The following is a 5,776-nucleotide window of genomic DNA, read 5'->3' as shown; positions in this document are numbered from 1 at the left end:
CGCCCCTTCCCGGGCAGGACAAACAAGAAAGATCCACTCGGATCTTATTATTATATTATGGGTCGGTCCTCGCCTCACAGATCATTAGTTAAAATAATAAAAGAAGGAGTGATTATGATATGAAATGACCTTCAATGTAACGTTATCTATAATGACCTTCATTAGCGAAAGAACTATCTAGCGAACGTATTGTTTTCTCTCCTAGCATTCGTAAGCTTGAAAGGGGGGGACTTAAAATTTCCCTTTCAAATGTCAAGCTTTCGTGGGACTCTGTTCTTGGCAACATTCTTAATGTGCGGTTTGGCGAAAGCACGAAAGCTTTTAAGAACCTTTTAGCCCTCACAAGATTCACTGTTAGACGATAGCTTTCTCGGTGTTGTAACTTTATACTTTGGCACAAAATATTTTTATCCAGGATAAATTGATAAGGTCAGATCATTTATCACGTGGAGATGGAGAAGGTGATGAGGGTGATGTGAAATAAATAATTTTGTAAGTGATATATAAGCAGCAAACCAGTTCATATACACATATGATATATATGTATATATATATATATATATATATATATATATATATATATATATATATATATATATATATATATATATATATATATATATATATATATATATATATATATATAGAAAATAATATTCTCAAATAACTTCTCAAGGGTATTCATTACTTTAGTAACAGGACAAACTCCACACTTAGAGTAAAACCATGTGATTACATATTATCTTATAATTCTTTACTAACCCGGGTCAACCCAGCATGTTGAGAGTTACACCGAAGAATAGAATACAGTTTTCCTAAGAGCTCAGCCGTGTTGCCGCAAATGCACTACCATGGACAACTTTTACACCTACACACACTCGAGAGAAAGAGTCATGAGAAGCATGAAAGTTGTTTTGGCAACATCCTTTCTGATGCTTTGGTAATGTACTCAACCACACGCACTTTTGTGCTTTCAAACTGTCAAAAGAATGACAAAGGACTTTCGTTAAAAAAAAAAAAGGTTATGCATTAATGTCTTCGTCTATGATTCATCCATACTTTTTAAACTTTCCTCTTTGCAAGAGTTGTAATTTTATGTTATAATTTTCTCAAGTGCATATTCATTATTTTGGTTCAAATTTCTGGTCATCGTCTCCAAATAGTTCAGAATGAGACAACTAAATAAATGTCTCTCTACACCTTCCTACGACCTACCATAATTGATTAAGCATAGATTACCTAGTTTACCGCTTAGAACAACAAAGGAACATGAATATTTAAGGAAACGAGCCTAATTTTTTCGCCTATCCACGAAAGAATTGATTTCAGGATTCACCTACCGAGCTGAGGCTGACAACCATATGTACACACACACACACACACACACACACACACACACACACATATACACATACATATATGTATATATATATATATATATATATATATATATATATATATATATATATATATATATATATATATATATATATATATATATATATATATATATATATATATATATATATATATATATAATGTATATATATATAGCACACAAATAAATTTTATCACCACACCCCTTTTCCCCAGAAGGAGGGTGGCACCAACAGTAGTCAGCCTTCAGGGTCTAAACAAGTTATTTTGAATGAAGCTGCACACTGCATAGCTCCTTTGACCCTTGTCTGTAACCACCAGAGTCGTTCAGTTACTAGGTCCATAATTCAAGGCTTAAGGCAACATGGGGACAAGAGGTTTTAGCAAAGCTTACCCATCTAACCGGTCTTTACCAAAATGTTGAACATGGGACCTACCGTTTGGTAGGCTGGAATGCTACTGTTTGACATCACAAGGCACACACACAAACACACACACACACACATATATATATATATATATATATATATATATATATATATATATATATATATATATATATATAGAATCATAACGCATGAAGTAGTACAATGACACCCACAAATCATGCACGGCACATTACCCCATTCACGCCAGACTCCCATCCCTCGGTCCGTACGTTAAAGTCAGTCCATCAAACTAGATCCGTATACTCGCCTCTCCCGTATCGTCCACACGGCCCTCTCGTATCTTTGCTGCTGCAACCGCTTCGTTTTCGGTAGCCAGCAGCCAGCAGCAGCAGCAGCAGCAGCAGCAGCTGTAGCTGTTCGTTCCGCCACGGAGAATTTCTTAACGTCAGGATTGACATTATGAGGTTTCGTAATTATGGTGGGAGTATGAGTTACGGAGCTGTCGCTGAGAGAGCAAGCATATGGTTCTTGATAGTGTTTCTGCCGCTGGTGTTGTTCCCTGTGGCCTTTCTAAGACACTGTTGAAAGGAATGCCTATGAAGGTTTTCATTGCAGCTGTCAGTTGGAGTGGTAGTAGTTATATAAAAAGTGTACATACACACACACATATATATATGTATGTATGTGTGTATGTATATATACATATATATGTGTGTATATATGTGTATATGTGGTGTGTGTGTGTGTATATATATAAATAATATATATATATATATATATATATATATATATATATATATATATATATATATATATATATATATATATATATATACATATACCCGTTGTTTCTTGTTAATTCATATAATTTAAGTATTCTGAAATAGGCTTCCTCTATGTTTGTACATTTATGCATTCAAATAAAATGTCTCCTCCTCCATTTGCGTGTTCATCCTTCCATCCTTGTTTTACTACAGTGATGATTATCATATTATGGCAGCAATTACCCAGTCACATCCTACGAACCTGTGGTAGATAAAGTTACCATTAAAAATCTTAAGTGAAGATTTTATTGTCTGGCCACCAACGTGGTCCATGAAGAGACTCTTTCTTGAAGGGCGCCACAGGAATGTGGAACTTGTTGCATTCTTTTAGAGTGCCTAATTTAATTGACTTAATTATTTGCGGTAACCCAGTTTGGTGCTTTCATCTTTACCAGTCTCGGGTCCCTTCAACACAGAGCGAAAGGTGTCTCTTCATGTGGTCCCAGTTGGTAAGGAGTTCATCAAGGGAGCTTGATAAATGTAATGGAACCACTTTATCATTACCGTAAACAGCTTTGGAGATTCAGTGTGGATACAAGGAAACTACTACTACTATAGAATACTATATTTGGGTTCACGGACGTAAATCCATAGAAGTTTTCATTTAAAGAATAAAACCACTTTTGTCTTCCCAGACGTGGTTTCATTGAATGCATTTTGCTGACAAGTCTCCCTTCATTCACAAACCAATAAACCAAACCACTGCCACTCCCGTGCACTGATTTGTACGTCCCATTTCTCACGACACACATGAGACCCTTCCAAACAACAGATCTCCCTCCCAGTCTTTCCTCTTCTTCTCCTTCTTCCTCACCGGTCATTATCTGGCGAGCATAGAAATCTCCCGTCACTCCCAAACCTCACCCACTTATAAGCGTAATCACCTTATCATAATGGACGTCTACGACCAAATTGCGGCCAGGGCTCAGCCACAGATAGGACGAGGTCCGGATGTGTGTGGTGCTGGGATGATCGCCACTCGGTCAGGTGGCTCATATCTTTCTAATTGCTGACCTGTGAAATCCGACAGATCTTCTGCTGACGAGGTTTTAGGCCAAATACGATTTCGTTCACTCATCAGGAACGGACGATTTACTTAATGGGAATATGGGATTAATGAGGATATATATTTTTAGTATTTTGAATACCTAACCTGTGAAAACTGACTGTCCTCTTAAATAAGTTTCACAGCAAAGGGATTTCATTCCAGCAGCTAGAATGCTATAACTCAATTGTAAGCAATTCGGGAGGATGTTTGTTATTATTTTAAAAGACGTTTCAAGACAAAAATAAATAAATAAATAATGATCTGAAAAACTTCGGTTACAAAGTAGGATTCCAAATAAATAACATAAGACTGGTTTTCTCTCTCTCTCTCTCTCTCTCTCTCTCTCTCTCTCTCTCTCTCTCTCTCTCTCTCTGACAGAACCGTAACTGATAATATTAGAGCGCATATTTTTAGAACTAAAAAGTATGTCTGATTATGATAAAACGTTGAGGTCTTTTCTTAACCAGCAAGGAGAAATTTCTTTTAATGAACCTTTTAAGCTTCCAGACAGTCTTCCTGAAGGCACAAAGAGAGAGAGAGAGAGAGAGAGAGAGAGAGAGAGAGAGAGAGAGAGAGAGAGAGAGAGAGAGTAGTTGGAAGAACGACACAGACACAGAATGCAATATTCCAAAAGGAGTAAAACAGTTATTTTCATATCCCTGATATATAAAAAATTTTTTGATAGCAGAGAGAGAGAGAGAGAGAGAGCGAGAGAGAGAGTAGTTGGAGGAACAACATAGAGAAAGAATTCAATATTCCAAACAGAGTAAAACACTTACTTTCAAGTGCTTAATATCTAAACAAATTTTGATAGCAGAGAGAGAGAGAGAGAGAGAGAGAGAGAGAGAGAGAGAGAGAGAGAGAGAGAGAGAGAGAGAGAGAGAGACGTAGACACTGAAAGCATATCGCCAACAACTTCGATTTCAACATTCTTCAAGATAGCACAAAAACACTCAAAAAAAAAAACACGCAAAGAAATTTAAAGCATCATCCAATAAGCATTATCCCACCAAAACTAACCAAAAACCAAAATAAAAAAACACAACAATAAGGGTCACCTTCACGCACCTCGAGACACGAATCCGTCCGAACAGAAAACGGGAGCGACAGCTTAGAAGGAACAAGGGAGTTCTCCAGGGCTTCTCAAGACGACACGGACAGCAGGGCCATTCACCGTCTCAGTGATACACACAGACACACTCACACCACCACCACTACGTCTCACCGACAGCTGAAACCTCACTGAAGCCTGGCAACGCGAAGAAAGACGGCAGACTGGACCGTCTGATGAGTGGAGAAAGAAAGGGAGTCAGGCGTTTGTGCGTCTGTTCGGGCGTGGGCGTGGGCTGGTGAGATGCAGGCGTAGGAGGAGAGAGATGGGAAACTGTGCTTTTTTCCCGCCTGCTTCCTTTCTATTTTGGATTCAGTTCTGTCCTCAATAGTTTGGGTAAATAATGATCAAGTCTTATTCCCCACAATTACTGTGTCGTTTCACTTACGTGGTATCTGGTTACGTGATGTGAAGGTCTTCATTATCACCAAAATTTTCGAAAGTTTCCTGATCTTTCTTAGTAAATACCTGTTGGTATTTGTCTTATAATCTTATAATAATAATAATAACAGCAGGACCTTTCCTTCCGAACTGCATAAAAACAAAGGTCTTCATAAATCCAGTGAGTAAATTACAGCAAGATTTAGCTAGTTCTACAATCTACTGAAACTTGTTTTTGAAAGCGTTCAAATCTCCTCCAGTGATCTGTTTAATTATATAAAAAAAAAGGTTGTTGCCATTTCCAAACTGCTTTCTTAAGTCAATGACCTAACCGGTTAATTCATCCTCAATGACCTAGGGTCAGCCTATCCTTCCTAAGTAAGGAGGTTAGTTACACTGACATCAGTTTTATCAGTGAAAAATGATGTGGATGATAAAACACTGGAATTTATTTATGAGCTGGTGTTTTCAAAGAGCAACGTTTCATATAAAAATGAATTTGTTAATTATTTGCTTTCCTTTCTGTTAATTTTTTTCTTTTCCCACACACAGACATCCTATGCCAGGGAAGATTGCTTAGAAATTGATTAGTCTTGTGGATGTGCTTCATATAGATATTTGCTTGGATTGAATATATATATATATA

General features: G+C 37.2%; 1 protein-coding gene across 1 annotated transcript in view; it reads right to left on the bottom strand.

Moving 5' to 3' along the window:
• LOC136830187 (uncharacterized) overlaps positions 1 to 5,109 on the bottom strand; it is a 350,681-nt gene extending 345,572 nt beyond the window's left edge. The window contains exon 1 of the mRNA XM_067089454.1: positions 4,707 to 5,109. The gene's annotated coding sequence lies outside the window, so the exon portion shown is untranslated. The remainder of the gene's footprint in view (positions 1 to 4,706) is intronic.
• Between the last annotated feature and the right edge of the window lie 667 nt (positions 5,110 to 5,776).

Source organism: Macrobrachium rosenbergii, chromosome 46, assembly GCF_040412425.1.
Source record: "Macrobrachium rosenbergii isolate ZJJX-2024 chromosome 46, ASM4041242v1, whole genome shotgun sequence".
NCBI lineage: Eukaryota > Metazoa > Arthropoda > Malacostraca > Decapoda > Palaemonidae > Macrobrachium > Macrobrachium rosenbergii.
This window is presented reverse-complemented; position numbering and strand designations above follow the sequence as displayed.